Consider the following 21625-nt stretch of genomic DNA (forward strand, 5'->3'; position numbering starts at 1 on the left):
CCAATTTTCCCAGCACCATTTATTAAATAGGGAATCCTTTCCCCATTTCTTGTTTCTCTCAGGTTTGTCAAAGATCAGATGGCTGTAGATGTGTGGTATTATTTCTGAGGACTCTGTTCTGTTCCATTGGTCTATATCTCCCATGTTATATTTTCTTCTGAGAGTTTTACAGTTTCAGTACAGTTTATATTTAAATCTTAAATCTATTTTGAGTTAATTTTCATGTATGATGTAAGATAATGATCTAGTTTCATTTTTTCTTTTGCGTGTAGATATCCAGTTTCCCCCAAAACACTTGTTTAAGAGCCTTTTTTTCCATTGTATGTTCTTGGCACCCTTGTCACAGATCAGTTGACCAAATATGCATGGATTTATTTCTGAGCTCTATTCTGTCCCATTGGTTTATATGTCTGTCTGTATGCCAATATCATACCATTTTAATTACTGTAGCTTTGTGATATATTTTGAAATAAGAAAGCATGATATCTCCTTGTTGTTCTTCAGATTGTTTTGACTATTCATAGTCTCTTGTCCCATATGAATTTTAGAATTTTTTTTCTATTTCTGAAAAAGATGTCATTGGGATTTTGATAGAGATTACATTAAATGTGTAGATTGCTTTGGGTGGTATGAATATTTCAACAATATTAAGTTTTCCAATCCATAAAAATGGAATGTCTTTGTATCTTGTTTAAGTTCTTCCATTAGTATTTTGTTGTCAGTATAAATTTTACATCCTTAGCTTATTCATATTTTATTCTTCTTGGTAGTATTATAAATGGGATTGCTTTCTTAATTTCCTTTTCATAGTTCATACAAATATCTGTGTATACAGATATTTTTGGGAGCCTGAGGTGGGAGGATCACCTGAGGTCAGGAATTCAAGACCAGCCTGGCTAATATGGTGAAACCCTGTCTCACTAAAAATACAAAAATTAGCCAGGCATGGTGGCAGGTGCCTGTAATCACAGCTACTTGGGAGACTGAGGCAGAAGAATCACTTGAACCTGGGAGGCAGAGGCTGCAGTGAGCCAAAGTCACTGCATAGTGTATACAAATGTAATCAACTTATGTACATTGATTTTTGTGTCCTGAAGCTATACTGAATTCATTTATTAGTTGTAACAGCTTTTTTTTTTTTTTTTTTTTTTGAGACGGAGTCTCGCTCTGTCGCCCAGGCTGGAATGCAGTGGCCGGATCTCAGCTCACTGCAATCTCTGCCTCGCGGTTTCACGCCATTCTCCTGCCTCAGCCTCTCGAGTAGCTGGGACTACAGGTGCCCGCCACCTCGCCCGGCTAGTTTTTTGTATTTTTTAGTAGAGACGGGGTTTCACCGTGTTAGCCAGGATGGTCTCGATCTCCTGACCTCGTGATCCGCCTGTCTCGGCCTCCCAAAGTGCTGGGATTACAGGCTTGAGCCACCGCGCCCGGCCTCTAACAGCTTTTTTAATGGAATCTTAGCATTTTCTATATGTAAAATCATGTTATCTGTAAATAGGAAGAAGTAAAATTGTTCTGAATGCCTTGGACGACTTTTATTTGTTTTTCTTGTCTAATTTTTTCTGGCTAGGACTTTCAGTGTTACATTGAATAGAAATGCAGGAGTGGGCATCCTTGCCTTATTCCGTAGAAATTCCTTGGATGGAAAACTGTTTTTTTTTTTTTAACCATAAAGTATGATGTTTTCTGTGGGTTTTTCATATGTAGCCTTTACTGTATTGAGACAATTTCCTTCTATTGCTAGTTTGTCGAGAGTTTGGTTTTTTTAAAATAGATTCTTATGTTATTCAATGAGTTATAGTAAGTTAGTTATTTCTTTTGATGTTCAAATTACCCTGATTTGGTCAGTAGGAGCTCTTTCAAGCTGACTTTATGTCCTTTTGATGTATCCCCAGCATTTTTTGAGAATTTTCTTCCTTTCTTGTGCAACAAGATGTTTCAGGTTCATCTTGTCCCTTCTTTGCCTGTAATCAACATTTTTCCAAGGAATCTGGGTCCCTTTTAATGGAGAAGGTATTAAAAATTATAATCTGGGTTCTGTGCATACTTAGTGCATACTGGTATATTGTTTCTAGGCGTTGGAGACAGAGCTAGATTATGTACATATATAATAGATTAATATATACATAGTAAAATCATGTGTTCTAGAGGACACACTTTTTTCTCTCCTTTTTGTATGACAACTCTTTAGCTGTTAGAAACTTGGCTCTCATTATTGTCAGTGTATTTACTCATTTTCTCAAACCTAGGGTAACAGAAAAGTTTCAGAATTTTTAATCCATATCATTGCTAAAACCAAATCTAAAATTAACCAGAGTTCAACTTTGGTTATAACTTTCTTTTTCTGGAAAAAACAGACAGTGTAAATGCACAGATCTTAAGTATATAATTCATCAAGGCTGACAAATGCATATGTCTATGTAACACATACCCCTATCAAAATATATATCCATCACTCCAGAGAATTCTCATGCTTTTTCCCAGTCAACACTGCCACCCTCCAGAGGAAACCTTTTTTTCTGATATTTTTTTCACCAAAGATTAGTTTTTCCTTCTCTAGCACTTCGTTTAGATGGAATATAGACTCTTCTATTCTTTAGCTTAGAATAATGTAAGAATCATCCATGTCATTGTGTATCAGTAATCCATTTCTTTTTCTTGCTGAGTTGCATTCTCTTGTATGAATATACCTTGATTATTTATCCGTTTTCCTACTGGTGAATATTTGGGTTGAATGTGGATGCTATGAATCATGATATACACATTTTGTATGTCTTTTGTGGACATATACTTTCACTTCTCTTGGATAAATACCTTGAAGTGGGATTGTTAGATCATAAGGTAGGTGGGGCAGATTGTACTTTCCAAATCTGGTCACAAGGATATCTTCAGTCCCACATGCTGCTTTTTTTTTTTTTTTTTTTTAATGTTCCTCTTTTCTATCAAGTAAAAAACTACTTGAACCTTAGCAGACTTGTGTGACAGCAAATTCAATAGACTCCACGTGACTTCTGACACCAAACTGTAACATGCCATGTGTTGCCCTATGTGATTTCCCTACGCACAAGGATCATAGTCCTGTGCTTCCTGTCTTTACTCGCCCCCTCTGTCAGACATACACACACCCAGGTACCTATTGGACAGCTACACTTGGATGACCCAAATATCTTTAATTCAATATTTCCAAATCTGAACATAAAACTCTTGTCTCAAACTATTTCCACTCCAGTATCTTCTTTATAGGTGGGAACATCATCCAGAAATCTGAGATGTATCCTAGACCCTTCTCTCTAATTAATCAACAAGACCATTGATTTGTATTTCCTAAAGCCATTTGTTATGTTACTCTTGCCTTATCATCTCCTCTCACCTTTGCCATCTGTCACCTGGACTGTAGCAAGGTCCCTGGCCGCTGTCCTGGCCCCATCTCACACCCCTCAAAGACATTCTCCGTAAAGCTGCCATGGTGGCTCGTCTAGTGTGCAAACCTAAATACCTCATCGAAACTAAAAGCTGTTTCTCTCAGTAGGTGACATATAGAACGGCCCTTCATGATCTGGCCCCTAATTCTCTTGTTACTCTCGTTCCTTCCCCTCAAATCCCAAATCATCTTCATTTGCTTTTTACCTTCTATATTTGCTTGTAAGTTATATTCCCATTATTGTTCTAACATAATCCTCCATATCCATTGTCAAATGTCCCCTCTTCTGCGAAGTCTTCCAGATCACTTCTCTGAAGACAGAATAAATAATTCTCAAATACCATTGCTCGCCTGCTTATGTCTCTATTATGGTACATATCACATGCTGTAGGTATTTATTGTTTTATCTCCACTACTAGACTGTGGCCTCCTGGAGGGTGGAAACCTTTTCTTTTCCTCTTTCCATCATGGTTTTTGTCATGCCTCATATGGTACCACTCCAAAGAGAGTGCTTACTTAACTTTTTTTTTTTGTTATTGTTGAAATACTATTAAAACTATAGTCAAATACTGATGTAATGTTTAAAAACTGGAAATTCTAGCTTTATAAAATGAAAGTGACCGACTGGCAAAGATCTGAAGAATGCTTCTGAGTCTTTTATGTGCTTTTTTTAAAATTAGGTTTTGCGTATCTCCTAATTCATTAATGATGAGGAAAAGGAAGAACACTGGCAGGTTTTTATCTCAAGTCATTATTAAAACAACATTTTTTTTTTAACCAAAAATATTATCTGTGTAAAGCATAGAGTTGTCTATAAAATCAGCATTCGGGAAATGGCTTGGGTCTTGACCTAGTCCCTAAAAATGGAACAACACTGATGCTTGACCTGCAGAGCCCCTCCACCTCTCTAATGTATTTTCCTGATAAAGAGTTGATTCATGTTCAGGTAGAAAAGAACGTGTCTCCACATCTCAGTATGTGCCAAACAGAGCTCGTCATCTTCCCTCTCCAGCCAGCGCCACCTCCTGTGCTGCCTATTTTTGTTAATGGTATCACCATCCTCCCTGCCACCCAGGCTCAAAATCTCCCTGCTTCTCCTTCCCCCACAACAGCCCATCTGCTGTCAATGTTGCCTCCCTGTTCTCTCCCTCACCTGTGCCCTCCTCTGTTCTCATTGTTGCTGCCCTAATTCAGGTGCTTATTACCTCTTGCTTGGACTGCAGCAGTAACCTTCCCAGTGGTCTCTCTGCCTCCCTCAAATCAGTCTTATGTATCAGGTGAACCTGCCTGAAGCACCGCTTTCATCATGTCCTAACTCTGCTAAACACCTCTCAATGGCTCTTCTCTTCCCTGCAGACTAAAATCCACATTCATTCAAGGTGTGGCCTTTGTGACATTATTTCTCATTACTCTTTTCATGTTCCCTATGTTTCAACTAAAACAAACTACTTTTTCTTTATCACTCCCTCATTCATTGACTCACTAGATTTTGAACTTCTGGGCAAGGCATGGAGGATAGTGAAATGAAAGGTGGCACGTCTGAGCTCAAGCAGCTGACAGATCCCACCCTTCCCCACCTCTGGGCTTGTAAACCTCTCTGTCCCCACTGCCTGGATGGCTCTCTTCACCCACCCCCATCTGCCTCTGCCCAGATTCCACTTGTGTTTCAATGCCCTGCTTTCCCTCAGTTCAAATATCACCTTCTTTCTGAAGCTTTCTTCTGCCTCACCTCTTTCTCTCTCCAAGCTGGAAGAAATCAATTCCTCTTCACAGGTTATAGCCCTTCCATGCATTCTCTTAAGGCTGTGTCTCATTTTGTATTGAAAACTCTATGTTGCTGAGAGAAAGGTCTATCAGCTTCACCTCTGCATCTAAAATAACATTCAATACAATGCTGTGCAAATACTAATTACTCAATTAATTTAACTTAGTGAACAAATCTCCCAGAGATACCATATACATGACGCCCCCCTGAGGCTTAGAATTTAGATCTAGAAAACATTTTTTTTTTTCCTGTTCTTTGCTTCTCGCTGTCAAAAGCCTCTGGCCTTCTCACTACCATGTTCTTTTTGTCCCAGGTGTGATGCCCAATTACGCATGGATTGGAGAAGGCAGTGCAAAGGGCCAACTAGGCTCCTTAAGCAGTCTCCTGACTTTTTGTACTCCTGGAGCTATGCTGTTTCAGAGCCACTGTGGTGACTTGGTTCTTTGGTGACCTAGTGTATGTAGGGTTTATTCCACCCTCTCCTAGAGGCAGTGTGGGTTCAGTCATCTGGAGCTCTCTGCTCCAATACCGGGCTGGCAAAGCAAGGCTGGGAACTAGGAGGTGGGTGCACAGAAAAGCTTGAACAGGTGCTCCAGCCTCATGTGTAAGGGCAAAGGTGGCTAGCTGGGTGCCAGAGCCAAAGGTTGCAGTTTCTCCAGGACGTGCCAGGACCCTGGTAAGAATCGTAGTCTGACGGCACATTGGTGGGTGACAAGGAGCTGGGGATGAGTCCAAGCTGTGTCCAGGTCTTCCAAAAAGTGAAGGAACTTCAGAGGCTCCTTTGGGAGCTCTCCATGGATGGAGAACTCAGATCACATTTTTTGGCATCAATGGATCTGGCCCCACCCACTTTTCTAGTCTCAGCATCCAGCACATCTCCAGGTGCAGGCTCTGCTCCCTCTGAACTGCCCACTCATGGTTACTCAGGCTCACTGCCTGTTTGTGCCCTTGGGATTGCCTAAGCTGGATGCCTTCCTTATTGCCTGTCCCATTCTGAGATTATGGGAATCCTCTCCCTCCAAGCCCTATTCAAATGCCACATCTACTCCATCCTTCCTTGGATTCTCCACTTAAAATGCACCACTCCTTTCTCTAGTTGTAGAACTCATTTTATTTTGCTCTTATAGATAAGGTAGGTAGTTGTTGGTAAGCCTGTCTCCTTCAGTAGATTATAAGATCCTTGAAATTTAGCCACATATTATTCAGATGTACGGCTCCAAAGTTGAGCACAGTTCCCGGAACACAGAAGCCCTGTAGCTATCTAATAAATGCTTGTCAGATGGGTATCTGAATGAAATACCATCATAGCGTTCTATGGAGATTTAATGTGCTTCCCGACGGTTTTCTGCTTTCATAAACAGTGAGGCAAACACAGATGTCTGGTACCCCTGAGGTATCTTGGCCTCTGCCCTGGCCCTGAGGGAATTTTCTGTCCTGTGTAGTGCAGGCTTTAGCACCGGAGGCACCTGGTGAACCCCGCCCCCACTCCCGCCAACCTCAGAAACACGATGCCATCCCTGAGCCTGAGAGCCAATTCTGTGAGTTGTCTCTGTCTCCTGACCCCCTCATGCTGTTCCTTCTGATGGTTTGGGGCTCCCCTGTTCCCCATCACTAATTTCTTTGGCCTTGGCAATTTGTCAGCATGTAGGTGAAGTGTAGTCTTGCTCTGAGAGATGGTGAGGGCAGGCACCAGCCCCCCAGGGGCAAAGTCTTGAGCAGTGACAAAGCGGACACTACTTTGTCCTCTGTCTACGTTCCAACCATCCCCTTTGACGTGCACATTTTTCAAGGAGCTCAGAGCCCCTGTTATCTGTCCAGCATGAGGATATCACAGTGTGCTTTCTCATATAGCTTCTTGTGGCCTCACATGCCTTTATCTCATTCCCAACAAAGCTCGACATTTCTTGAAGGAAAGAATTGTATAATATTCTAGTATTCATAACAAAACATTCAGCACGTAGTAACTGTATGATGAACATTGCTGAATTCTACAAATGAAACCCCTGGGCATCAGCATGAGTCATAGGCATCAAAATAAAACCACTGTAGTCTGTGATTAAAATATCTTCACTGCCGTGTTATCTATGGTAACAAATAACTGGAAGTAATGACTAACCACGAGGGGCTCAAGGGTCAGTAAATGATGGTTGATCACTGTGATGGAATATTATGAAGTTATTAAAATGATAATTATAACTGTAATGTCTATGGAACAATATCAAAAATATTTTTGATAGACGAGTAACTGATGAAATAAGATTTACAAAAATAGTCCAAAACTATCATTGTAATTGTCACTATGCACTATGACAGATCTGGGAAAGTGATATTGAAAGAATGAACCTGGTATTAATGCTGTAAGAGTTTTCAAGTGATTTTCTTCTGTGTCTTTAAGGTTGTGACTATCATCTTCTGTATAAAAAATTAAGTATACATTTAAGTAATATACAAATACATAAATAAGTTTTGCTTGCAATCTTGGGGCCACAAGTAATAAGAAGTCTGTCTGGCAGTGGAACAGAAGTGCAAAAAGGTGACTTTAATCAATGCAAATGTCTTATGTAGCTCATAGCCTTTCCACATGAATTTTGATAATGGAGGTGATGATACTGACAATCAAAATATGTTCTCTTCACTGTTCTACTGAAATCTGCAAATTAATGTGGAGACTGAAAATAACCATGAGGTCCTATGAAAAATAAGTCAACTCCAGTACGGTTGGGAATTTTGGGGAAGAACACCAATCCCACCTTGTGAATGGCTGATTCCTGACTATGTGGATGGAGTATGGGGAAACTGCCCCATGACTCAATTATCTCTCACCAGGTCCCTCCCACAACACGTAGGAATTATAGGAACTACAATTCAAAATGAGATTTGGGTGGGGACACAGACAAACCATATCAGATTTTTTTTTTAAATCAACTTCTTTTCTACTGATTGGCTACCCCTTTATATGCCCTCCCCTTTCCCTCCATCCACATAAAGATGGAGTGAGAGAAGTGGACAAAACCATTGAAATGCTGGATTCTGTTTCCAGTCTGGTATTAAAGACCCCTGACATTTTAAGAAAGCCACTGACCTAAACAGGTGCTTTACTTCATCCACATGGCCAGCCAATCCTGTTCAGCCAATCCCACACGTTGAATTCCCCCTGCTGGGTGGCAGCATTGAGCTCAGCACTGGCCACCCTTGGTTTCTGCCAGAGCTAGCTCATAGGGATCATGGGAGGATAAAATAATATATGGTGGAGGTTGTGGAAAAGCTGCACTAAATAAATGTGAACTATTGTTAAGAAACATGGAAGCATAGCTGTTCTGGATCGGTCCACAATGCTAACAGCTGATTCAGATCTAACCAAAATTGAGACAATCAGCTACTAACAAAGCTGGGAAAAACAAAGCCCTGATTGAAATGGGCTGCAGCTGACTTCTCCAATCCTCCCAGCTGGACTCATTCAGGTTTTCATAGCAAATTGTTTGTACCTCCATCAGGGCTGATCACCCTGCGTGGGACATAAGCTCTCTGCCTATGCACCTGCCTGCTTTTCTAAGGCATCACTTCACCCTCAAGAGTTGCTTAATAAGAGAGAGAGAGAGAGTGTGTGTGTGTTTAAAATCTGAAGGTCTCCGTGAGAGAGGGAGGGGGAGAGAGGGAGATATCCCTTCTCTAAGCTTGCTACTTACCACTTTCTTGAAAGATACACAATATCTTCATATATAAGTCACTGTAAATGGATATTGGCCTTTTCCTGAATATGGCTCCCATTCTTATTTATTTGGGCAGAAACTAGATGAGTTAATTTAATACCTCACTGAGGGAATGGGGAGAGGATATAAGGGGGTAGGCAATCAGTAGAAAAGAAATAAGTTGATAAAAAACAATCTGATATGGTTTGGCCTGTGTCCCCACCCAAATCTCATCTTCATGTAGTTTCCATAATTCCCATGTGTTGTGGGAGGGACCCGGTGGGACATAACTGAGTCATGGGGGCAGTTTCCCCCATACGGTTCTCATGGTAGTGAATAAGTCTCATGAGATCTGATGATTTTATAAGGGGTTTCCCCTTTCACTTCGCTCTCATTCTCTCTTGTCTGCCACCATGTAAGTCGTGCCTTCTGCCTTTCACCATGATTGTGAGGCCTCCCCAGCCACACAGAACTGGGAGTCCATTAAACCTCTTTTTCTTTATAAATCACCCAGTCTTGGGTATGTCTTTATCATCAATGTGAAAATGGACTAATACACTATCCAAAAGGCAATCCAGTCCAAGCTAATGCAGAACCTGTTTGTTGATGAGGCGCTGGCCCTTCCCTGGGCCTTCTCGTTTGACTTCTCTGAGAAGTGCTGCAATGGGGAAAGGAAGGTGATGCCTGAGTCAACTCCTTTGCCCCTCCTTCCCTAAGACATAGGGCACAGAGATACTAGTCACAGTTAATGAGGTTTGATTTAATGAATCAATAACAACAATTTCAGTCCTTTATTGCAGTCACTTATTGGCATGTTGGTCATTTATAAACTTCACTGCAAACCCACAGCTAGCATTATGTAGGGGCAGAGGCAAGTGGATATCATGGGTATCAATTGTAGAGATATGGTAGTGCCCCTTCAGTTCACCCACTGCTATACTGGTGTTTAAAGTGGGAAAAGAGGTTCCCAGCCTCTTTGACTAGCCTGTTAGAGCTCTAAGTTGTTTTTTAGTAAATCCCAAATGAGAATAATACTAAGAGTCCATTAACTGAAGGCTCACTATATCCAGATCAAGTATCAACACTTGTTGCTGTAAGTTCTATAGGATCAAAGAGTTAATAAATTGCAGAGTGAGGATTCAATTCCTGAGCATGGAACTATGAACTCAATAAGAATCACAATTTATCTAATTAACAAGTATTGACTTAGCATCCACTGTAGGAGAAGTCTAGAATTAGGCATTGGGAAGGATATAAAAAGTTCTACAGCCTCATTCCACTTCTCACCAAGCTTCAGGCATGTGACACTCACTGAAGTAATGGCTTAACACATTACATTTCCCACCATTACTGTCACTAGTACTATAACCACCACTGTCATAGCTCTGCCAGAATCACCTCTACCATCACCATTGTCAACACCAAAAAACCTGTGAAGCATCTGTTTACATGTGGCCCTGTGACACTTCTCAGAAGTGGTACTTAGGTCACAGCTAGGGCATGCTGAAGGATTAGGTGGTACTTGAATGAAGATGAGATTGACAAACTCTACTCTTAGCTTTGAGCAGGCTGCACATGCCACTCTCCAGGGAGCTGTCAATCCAGGACAGAGCATGATGCTTGCAGAATGGGAAATGAGCTTGGTTTACATAATGTTTTACGGGGAGTTGATGGTTGAGGTGTCAATCTCCTTTTCTGAGAGCCCATCTGTGCTGATTTCTCTTCCTGATCAAAGTTCCTACCAACCTATCACAATAGGGCACCCTATTACATCAGTTGGTGTCTCACCTCTGTGAAACTAGAAGGGGTGCCTTGGTATGTTTAATACCAAGGCAGCATTTTAAGCCAACTGTAACTTGAAACACACACGAGGCAAATCTAGAACCAGAGACATAAAAAGTGAGTCAAAGTCTACACTGGGAACTTTATATATAAACAAATTTCATGTACATGGATATACTATTCAGATGTACTTATATTCATTATGTTCCAATCACGGAACCGAAGAAGACCATGTACTCTTTCAAGCACACAAATCCTACCCTTCCTATCTCCATGCCTTAGCTTATTTCCTATCTCCAGCCTGAAATGCCCTTTCTCTGAATCTGTAAATATATAAACACAATTGTTATGGGTTGAATTATATGCACCAAAAGATGCTCGAGTCCTAACCCCTAGTACTTGTCACTATGACCTTATTTGGAAATTGAGGCTTTGCAAATGCTCATGTTGAGATGAAGTCATTAGGGTGGGCCCTAACACAATATGACTGGTATCCTCATGAAAAAGGGAAATTTAGAGAGAGTGTGCAGAAGAAGGATGACGTGAAGACACAGGGAGAACATCGTCTACGAGCCAAGGAACGTGTGAGGCTATCAGAAGCTGGGAAAGACACCTGAAACAGATTGTCTCATAGCCCTCAGAAGGAACCGATCCTGTTGACACCTTGACTTCTGACTTCCAACTTCCAGAACTGTGAGACAATCAATTGCTGCTGTTCTAAGCCAACCACTGAGTGGCAGCCCCCAGGAAACCACCACACAAATCAAATCTCAACATCTACCTGCTTCCTATGGAATATCTCTGAGTGTAGCCTGGTATTTAAAAAAACGTTGAACTGTAGGTCTTTGTTGACTGACTCACTGTGTGGACCCCTGATGAATGACACTATACTAGAACCTGTGATGATACAAACATGATATGGTTTTACCATCAAGACTCTTCTAATCTTTGTGCATGACAACATATAAACTCTGTGTGTACCTGTAAGGCAGGATAACATAGGTGCTAAACAGATTCAGAATGACAGGTGACAAGAAAAGAGCTATCACAGGGAGGGCTCTCTGGAGGAGCTGGTGGGCTTGTGAAGTGGCTCAGGTAGTGGTTATCTCCCTCTTGATAGCATAGGAGATTCCACTAATAATCTTGACTCTGCCTGCCTATGCTGCTTTGTCTAAGTAGCCTTGGAGGTCAGAGCAGGTGCTCAGTCTGTGGTGCTGGGATGCTGTGGACAGGCACCTAGGTAAGGTATACTTACCTAGGAGTTACTAGGTAGTTAAGGGAAGCCTAGGTAGGCTCTATGTTTTGCTTCCCTTTCCAGAGACTTCTTTGGTGCTTACAGAGGATTGTGGGAAAATTGAGCAGCAGCATTCTGGGCGGGTTCGTGTGTACAGAATGTGGAAGCTACACAACATGGCCCCTTCTTGCTTGCATTGATGCAATAAAATCTCCCCTGGCTGGGGGAGTCTTGGCTGGTAATAGAAAGTGATGTAGGCCATGGTCATCCCTCAACCTAGAGCTGAATCCCAGTGATGTTTATCATCAAGGGCTTTGAGGATCCTCAAGAATATGCCTTGTTCCCTTTCCTAGTCTCTTAACCTTAACCCTGTTTTGTCCCCCAAGCACTCAGAATTTTGATATGCCTTTATATGGCCAACTGATACCCAAACGTTTGAATGCTCTTTTCTTTTCTCACTCGGCTCTGTTTTGGTAACCTGCCTGACAGATCCACTTGTGCTTTTTCCTATGCTTCATTTATTTCCTCCATTTTTAAATTTAGGCATTCATTCTAGCATTTATCCAATACTTATTAACTGATTACTTTTTTTTTTGAGACAGGGTCTCCTCCTGTCACCCAGGCTTGAGTGCAGTGGTGTGATCATAGCTCACTGCCACTTTAAACTCCTGGGCTCAAGTGATCCTCTTGCCTTAGCCTCCAGAATAGATGAGACCACTGGCATCTACCAGCACAGTCAGCTAATTTTTAAATGTTTTATAGAGATGGAGTCTCACTATGTTGCCCAGGCTGGTCTTGAACCCCTGGCCTCAAGCAGTCCTCCCACTTTGGCCTCCCAAAGTGTTGGGATTACAGGCATGAGCCACTGTACTTGGCCCCATTAACTGATCACTCTTTAAATCCAAAACTTTTCCTACTATCTGGTTGGAGTTGGCAGAACTATGCAGAAAATGCACATGGGAATGAAGCTGACCTGGATCTCATCCTTAGAAACTTAGAACACCGTAGGATTCATACATCTGGACTGTGAGGTAGAGTGAGACACACATCACCAGATGGCTGCCTATTCAACATCTTGGTCAGGAAACTTTTAAGAAGCAGAAACAACAGCACTCTCAATTGGCTGGTGGTGGGGAGGTGGGGCAGGGTAGACGGAGGAGTCTACCTTGTTGCCAGGTTTTCACCAGAAATACTGTCCACCATGGAGCGAGGACTTGCCCTGACCTCAGTGCTAATAACTCAGGAAGCACAGGTCCAGAATAATAGCAATGTTCCCTTTGGCTGTCTGTGTCCTGAAGATGCCCCCTAGTTGACCTACCCAACAAGCCTGCCACCTCCTCCATAAAGCCATCCTGATAATCTCAGGTAGCACTAATGGCTCCATTTTAACTTCTCCTTAGTACCTACACCATGCCTTATATTTTAGTTACATTGATTTCATCCCCTAGATATAAGTACTTGGAGATTAGAAAATATATACAATTCATGTTTTTATCATTCTGAAGCCTGGCATATTCCCATTTTTCAATATGAGTCAGTAAATAAGTCAACAAATATATATTGATTGAGTGCCTGTTAAGTGTTAGGCACTGAGCTATGCTCTGGAAATCAATATTTTGAACAGAATAGTGTCAATGGTTGCAATATGATCTGTTCTTATTTGACTCCATTTCCTTTCAGCCTCCAGCTCCCTGATAGACTTACCACACCTGTGGGCTTGTGCCCCTCTCAGCAAAAGAAACATAAGATGCTCCCTGATGGTGCTGGGAGGTGCCTCAATGTACAGGTGTTCTGGTTGTGATGCCTCATATCTGTGGTCAGGACAGCTTGTTGGGTCCTGTCTTGCCCAAATCCCTGGTTTCCAGCTCCTTGCCTAAGATCCAGCTCCCTGCGTGGCTGGACTTGCCTGACTACTCTCTTCTCACCTAACTTTTGACCCCTGCTATGACTTGACCATCAGCTCTTAGATATCCCCTCAAATCTGGCTCAGTCAGGCCAAGCTGCTGATGCCCACCACAAATCCTTTCTTACATCTTGGACCTGGATTTCCAGTCTTTATGACACACATGCTCTCAGGCAAGAAGAAAGGAAGGACAAAATGATAAACAGGTATGCCAATATAAGTGTACTTGACTGTTGGAAACCTGAGAATTGTGTCTTATCAGATAAAAAAAAATTCAATAAGAATATAAGTTGGTGGGGAAAAGTGAAGTTAAGCGTTTTAAGATCTTTATACTACCTGTAATGAGCATAAATATATTGTATAAGTTTAAAATTTTAGAAATTATATATGTTTCCATGTTGAGGATAAATATCAAAATAATAGAAATAGTTTAACTCCCTAACAGAAGGAAAACAGAAATAATAAAAATAGACAAACCCAAAAGATGGTAATAAAAGAAGCAAGGCAAATATATGCACAAAATAAAATTTTAACCCCAAATATTAGAAATTTAAAAAATTTAAATGGATTAAATTCTCCAGAAAACACAGATTTTTGAGCTATAGTAAATACATATACACATGACATCATATAAAAATAAATTAACATGAAGGAGTACTCTATTGTATAAATACTCATATTCTTGTGTATATGCACTTATAAATATGCACACATATATTCCTGTGTATAATATTTTCAAGAGACATGTCTAAAATGTAAAGATACAAAAGGTGACATGTAAAAGGATGGAAAAATTATAGCCGGCATATACTAATCAGTAGGCATCTTAGAAGAATACACTAATATAAAACAAAATACACTCTGAACATTACTAGAGAAGTATAAATTCACAATGAAAATGTTTTAATTAACACAATTATTACAACTTGATATGTAAGAACATAAAATAAAGCTTTGTAATATATGAGAAACATTTACAGAATTATACAAGGTATGCTGTCCCCAAAAGGCAAATAAACAAAGAATTGCATGAGGAAAAAAGCATAATAGAAGATTTTTATTCTATGAAATGCTTCACAAACTTGCATGTCATCTTTGTGCAGGGACCATGCTAATCTTCTCTGTGTTCCAATTTTAGTATATGTGCTACTGAAGTGAACACAGAATAGGAGATTTTAATATACTTCTATCGTAGATGTATCTTGCAGAATAAGAATCATAATGACACAAGATTTAAACCAGATTAAAAATCTGACCTATTGAATGGATATAGAACATTGTACCAAAAAATTACAGAAAACATTTCTTTCAGGCACACAAATAATATTTATAAAAGTCTATCATTTCTGGACTTTGAGTCAATCTCAATAAATTTTACTGGATTGAAATTGTATCATGCATGACTTCTAATAAAAGCAATTAAGAAATTAACAAATAGAATATTCCCATAAAATGGCAAATTTGAACATACTTCTTAATAATCCAAGATGTGTGGACAGATAACAAAGTATAGTGTTTATTAGGACATATTTTGAGTTAAGGAATCATGACAATACTACTGAAAATGTGAGTGTGCTAGAGCTGGCTCATATCAGCTTGTAAGAGCTGACTGTTAAATATTCAGAAAACTTTCCAACTGGTTGTTAAACCATTTGTAGCTTGAAATTGGTCATGGTGGAGTATTTACAAGGCAAATATGAAGTTGGCATGCTACAAATCAGGCCTTTTTTCCTTTTTAAATTTTTTACCAGCTAGTTACCACAAAACCATGGAATGCAGTTAGAACATCAGATAGAGGGAAATGTATAGCCTCAAAGGCATGGATTGGAAAAAAGATGAGAAGTTTCAACTTCAAAATTAGGAAAAACAAAGCAATATAAATCCAAAGAATGTAGATTAAAATAAACCAGATAAATTAATGAAATAGAAAAATATTATATAAAATAGAAGAGAGTAAACAAAACCAAAACTTATTTCTTTAAAACTATGACTAAAATTGACAAACCTCTGGTGAAATTGACCAAGGTGAAGAAATATATAAATAATATTAGGAATGAAAAAGTGAACATTACTACAGATACAGTACACATTAAGAAGATAATAGGATATATGAAAAACTTAATGCCAGTATGTTTGAAAATAAATATGAAATATATACATCCTCGGAAAAATGTAACTTACCAAAATCTTATTCATGAAGAAATAAGAATCCTGAATTGTTCTTTAATTATTAGAAAAAAATCTTATCTAGAACACTCTAGGCCCAGATGATTTTATCAGTAAGTTCTATAAATGTTTGAGGGAAAAATATTTCCGGTTTATACACATTTCTTCAGACAATAGAATAATAGGGCACATCATTATGTTTTATGAGATTATATGTAATTTTGATTGTAACACTCAACAAAGGCAAAATGAGAAAGAAAAATTAGAGCCCAATCTTATGCATGAATGTAATATAAAATGTAAAGTACAATTAGTAAACTGAAATCAGGAATATATATTTTAAAAAATCATAACTAATTTGGGTTTCCTTAGGAATGCAAGATTAGTGTGACTTTGGAAAAGCAATTCATGTAACTCACCACATTAACAAAAAAAGAAAAGTAGGCCGGGTGCGGTGGCTCCAAGCCTGTAACCCCAGCACTTTGGGAGGCCGAGACAGGCAGATCACGAGGTCAGGAGATCGAGACCATCCTGGCTGACACGGTGAAACCCCGTGACTACTAAAAATACAAAAAAACTAGCCGGGCGTGGTGGCGGATGTCTGTAGTCCCAGCTACTCGGGAGGCTGAGGCAGGAGAATGGCGTAAACCCGGGAGGCGGAGCTTGCAGTGAGCCAAGATCATGCCACTGCACTCCACCCTGGGCAACAGAGCAAGACACTGTCTCAAAAAAAAAAAAAAAAAAAAAAAAAAAAAGAAAATGATGTGATTTTCACAGACTCAGGGAGATTACTTGGTAAAAGTCAACATTCATTCATAAAACTCTTCCCAAAATAGGAATAGAATAAAATGTTCTTAATATGACAAAAGGTATCTACTACAATCTTATTGCAAACATCACATTTAATGTTGAAACTTCGAGAATACTTTTGAAATTTGAAACAAGACAAGAATTCCCACTGTTGTTCCTTCTACTCAATTTTGTTCTGGAGTTCCTTGCTGGCTCAGTAAAATAACAAAAAGAAATAAGAGGTGTGAGAATTGAAAAGTGGGGAAGAGTAACTGCCACTATTCATAGATGAGATCTGTAGAAAATCCAAAGGAATTCATAGGAAAATTATTATATTTAATTTGAGAGTTTGACATGGTTCTAGCATTCACATTCAATACCCAAACAATAAATTTAATTCATATAATCAAGCATGAAATTGAAAATGAAATAAAAGTGCTACCATTTATAATAATAGCATAAAACAAGATGATATCCTTGGGAATAAAACTAACAAAATATTTCTGTTTAAGACTTCTCCCAAGAAAATTAAAAGTATTATTGAAACACTAAAAAGGAAAACAATAAGTAGATTGTACACTAAGTTTATAATCAGAATAGTTGGTTTTATAAAATGTCACTTGAATTCTAAGTTCCACACAAACCCAAACAAAACTTCATGAATTTGTATTTTTTCTTTAACTTGGCAGGCTGATTCTAAAATTTATGTGAATATGCAAAAAGTTAGAATATCCAAGACACTCTTGAAGTAGAACTCACTAGACGTATCATATATTAAGATTAGTGGGAAAAGCAAGGATTTTTCAACAAATTACTGGAGCAATTAGGTACCCACATGGGAAAAAAGTGTGATCTTTACCTCATACCATACTAGAAAAGTCAGTTTAAGTGGATTAAAGAATATGGGTGGAAGAAAAATCAATTACAAAAGATATGACATCAGAAAAAATAATAAACCACAGAGTCGAAGAAAATATTTTTAGCTTCTATAACAGAGTAGTATCAGAAACATTTAATGAATTCCTCCAAATCACTAAGGAAAAACCAAACCAGTTTTCCCATTTTACCCAATGGGACAAATGACTGAAGGCTTAAACAGATGCTGTACAAAAAGGAAATGCAAATGGAGCTAAAGATAAGATTAATCAGTAAATCAAATATAGTCATAAAAGGATTTCTTACATACTTACTCCATGGGTAAAAGCTAGGAAGGTCTGACCATGAAAAGGTAGTGGAAAATTGGAAGTTCTTCCACTGCTGGTGAGAGTATAAGTTGGTGCAACTACTTGGAAATCAGTTTGACATTATTTAGTGTATTGCTTTTAAATATACACACCCAGAAATATAATCCTGGGTATACACCCTAGCAATTTTGTGCATATATGTACCAGTCAACCTTTACAAGAATGTTCATGGCAGCACTGTTCATAATAACTCTAGCATTGATACAATCTAGATACTCATAAAGAGAATAGATGAATTATACTTTGTAGTACATTCACACAACGAAATACTGTCCAGCAATAATAGTGCCCCAGCTCCACAGTATATGCAAGTCTCAAACACAATATCTAATGAAAGAAATGAGATTCAAATAATACAGAATGATTCCATTTATATACATTTCCAAAAGAGGGAACAAGACTTTAGAGTTGCATCATGAGTGGAAAAACCATAAAAAGCAAAGAAATGACAATCACAAAAGTCAATATTGTAGTGACCTCTGAGGAAATGGTGGAGTAGCAATCAGGAAGAGGACATATATGACCTTCTATGATGAAGGTTCCTTTTTGGCCTGGCTGGTGGACATGTGGGTGTCCTCTGTATTTTATTTGTTAAGCTGCATATGTGTTTTATGTACTTTTTGCATATACACCCATACATCATAACTTTGTTACAGTAAAAAGGTAAAGGAAGATTAAATTATCATCCCTGGATGGCAGTGTCCCTCTGCTAATGGCTGTGGAAGATACTTTATCCACAGAAGTTGTGAGTAGCCTGGGTAAACTTTGAAGAATACATGGAGAAAAAAAAAAAAAAAAAAAAAAACCCAGAGCAGTCCATCTGGGAGCCAAGGACACCGAGTTTTAAGACTTTTGGAGAGAAGGACTTGAGAAGGAATTTTCTGTTCATTGTTGCAGCTTCTCTTGTAACAAGTCTTGGCCCCAAACAATCACTTAACACACATCAACTGAGCACCATTAGTGTGCCCGCAACCTGTGCTAGGTGCTGGGGATGCAGAATGCAATAATACTTAGGCCTTCAGAGTTTACCACCCATAGAAAAGATGGAGGAGGAAACCAATGATTACAGTAGGGTGCAGGCTAGTCTAAGGGCAGGGATGTTTTCCCAGAAGAGATGACACCTTAGCTCTGTTTTAGAAGACAATTGCCAGGCAGAGTAGTGAAGGATAGTCCAGGAGAAGGGAACCACATGAGGAGAAGCAAGAAATAGCAGGTGCATGCTAGAAACAACAGGTCTAGGTGCCTGGAGTGCTCTTTAGCATATGCAGAGCTGACCTTTTATCCTATATTGAAGGATTATTGTTTGAACCTCGTCTATCCCTGGCATGCTGCAATGATGGGCTAATTAAATCTAGAAGGTCTTTACTGCTTTAAGAGCCACTGAGAGTATTCCTGGAAGGATATTCTTAAAGGATTCAAATTAGCGTTAATGTTAACACATTTTTACTGAGTGCCTACTATAAACCAAATGGGCGCTCAGCTGGCAGACATAGAAGGCAGGAAGTGGGGAAGTTAGATAAAAAGTATTTCTGGTGAGCCCGTAAAATATAAAGGTGATAATACTTTACATTTATATGGCATTTTGCCATTTTAAAACTTTTCCACAAATATTTGGTTTAAGGAGGAGAGAGCTCTGACTAAGGGTTTTGAGTAGGATTGACACATGCCATACACAGCAGTAGCGGGAGATCTCTGTCATGGACTGCTGACCTCCTAGTCTGGGATTTATTAACGGCTGACAGAGGAAGATGAGACACTCTGTTCTTCTTGTAGCTTTACTAGGTGGACATTACTAGGACTAAAGTGGTTTAGCCTCTCAGGGCTGGATTTTCCCTTTGATAGAATTGCTTTGACATCCTTAGCAGAAAGGTTTTCATAAGGGCCTGCTCAATAGAGTTGTTAGCAATAGAGCAACAACAATAATAATAATCCTGTAAGTACAATCCAGGCTGAGGCAGGCAGCAGGAAAAAAGGCCACAGGAGATGCACTCCTAGGTTTACCCGGAAACAGGGGACGATTGGTGCTATGTAATGCCTTCTCCTTTCAGCACAGTCTCCTGAAAATAGCAAAGAGTTTAAAGTAAAAATATGTGGTTTTTAGCATTGGTTCAATCACTACTTAGCTATGTGAACTTAGGTGAGCTATGGAACCTCTCTGAGACTCAATTTTCTTACCTGTAAAATGAGGATGATAACCTCTGCCTGCCTCAGTGATCATGGGATGGAAATTAGATTAGTGTCTGTGAAACGTGTTTCCAATAGAAAAGCTTGTCTCAAAAGAAGGAAATAAAGTTTTTGTTGTTGTTCTAACTCAGCCCTTTTGGATCTGCTTGGTAGCTCTATTGTCAGGCAGAGTTTATTAGAGTTTATTTTTTATATTTTGTCTCCTGCAAGATAGTTCCCTATTCTGTCTACCAAATAGCAAATTGCTACATTGTTTCTTTATTGTTTGACACTTAGGTTCTCAGCCAAATAGTCTGTTTTACTTAAATATTTCAGAGCCTCTTAGCATTTCAAAAGAGTGTTTTTAAAAATTAGCTATGAAACCCCAGATGAGTAAATAGAGGCACAATTGCTCATTTTTCTAGGCTCAGCAGTTATCTACTGAATTGTACACATGCAGAGAGATAAAACAAAAATAATAAAATCATTAACTTGGGAACAGAAATAGGATTTATCTATAAATCTGCTAATCAGTTCTGGCCCTTGGTGGGTTAATTTTACCTCCACCTGAAAGCCAGGTTTGGAAAGGACAGATCTGAAGAAAGTTTTTGTTCTCCTAAACAGCGGGTCGGAAGCAGTCTCTGCTGCAATCTGATAGTCTTGTTGTAAGACACATAGCGCCAGGGGTTCCCTACAGCTTTGAAAAGCAGAAACCTGGAGGTTCTCACTGACTTTGAATTCTGGATCTTGACTTCCCTTTCTTTTGTAATGTTACAGCCCCACTGAGCTTGGTTCTAGAGGACATTTGATTAAAATGTTATTTTTAGCAAATATATAATTTCCTACATTAAAATTCAAAAACCCAAGGGGACAGCTTAGGCTTGTAACTGTGTGATGCTGTTGGCCACTGGTGTCCAGCAGAATCTGAACAAGAAGAAAGGGGGAAAAGAATCCAGCCCACGAAATGTGTCCTAACCTTGAGAAAATGTTGTCAAAGTCCCGGTCTCCAAATACACCACCTTCCTTGGTGCTCACCAGCATTCATAACCCCCTCCACTGGGAACCCATTGTCCAAGGGACATGTCGTTTTCCAGACTGAGGAACAGCTCTGGAGATGAGTTGTGGTCCAGATGTCAGGCGATGGGCAGGCTGCGGAGAAAGAGAAGGTGCTGAGTTCCCTGCCTTGTTCAGCACAGGCCTAAATTTGCTGTGATGCAATTCAGCGTGTGCTGCCCCGACACTGAATATAGTCGCAGCTCTGAGTCAGCCTCCGGCCCCATTTTCTCATGGCTTTAGAAGCCATGTGCTGCTGGGGGCAGACATGGACACCAGTGTTCCAGCAGGATTCACTTGCTCCTGGTGTCAGATCAAGGTCCTCACAGGGCTAGACCTCCTTCCAAAGATGCACTGGCCCACTTGGCAGGAGACCAAAAGTCTTTGATGTCTGTGAAGTTTGAGCAATAGAAAGT

This window comes from Rhinopithecus bieti, unplaced genomic scaffold (assembly GCF_001698545.2).
Source record: "Rhinopithecus bieti isolate Rb0 unplaced genomic scaffold, ASM169854v2 scaffold_110, whole genome shotgun sequence".
In the NCBI taxonomy this organism is placed as follows: domain Eukaryota; kingdom Metazoa; phylum Chordata; class Mammalia; order Primates; family Cercopithecidae; genus Rhinopithecus; species Rhinopithecus bieti.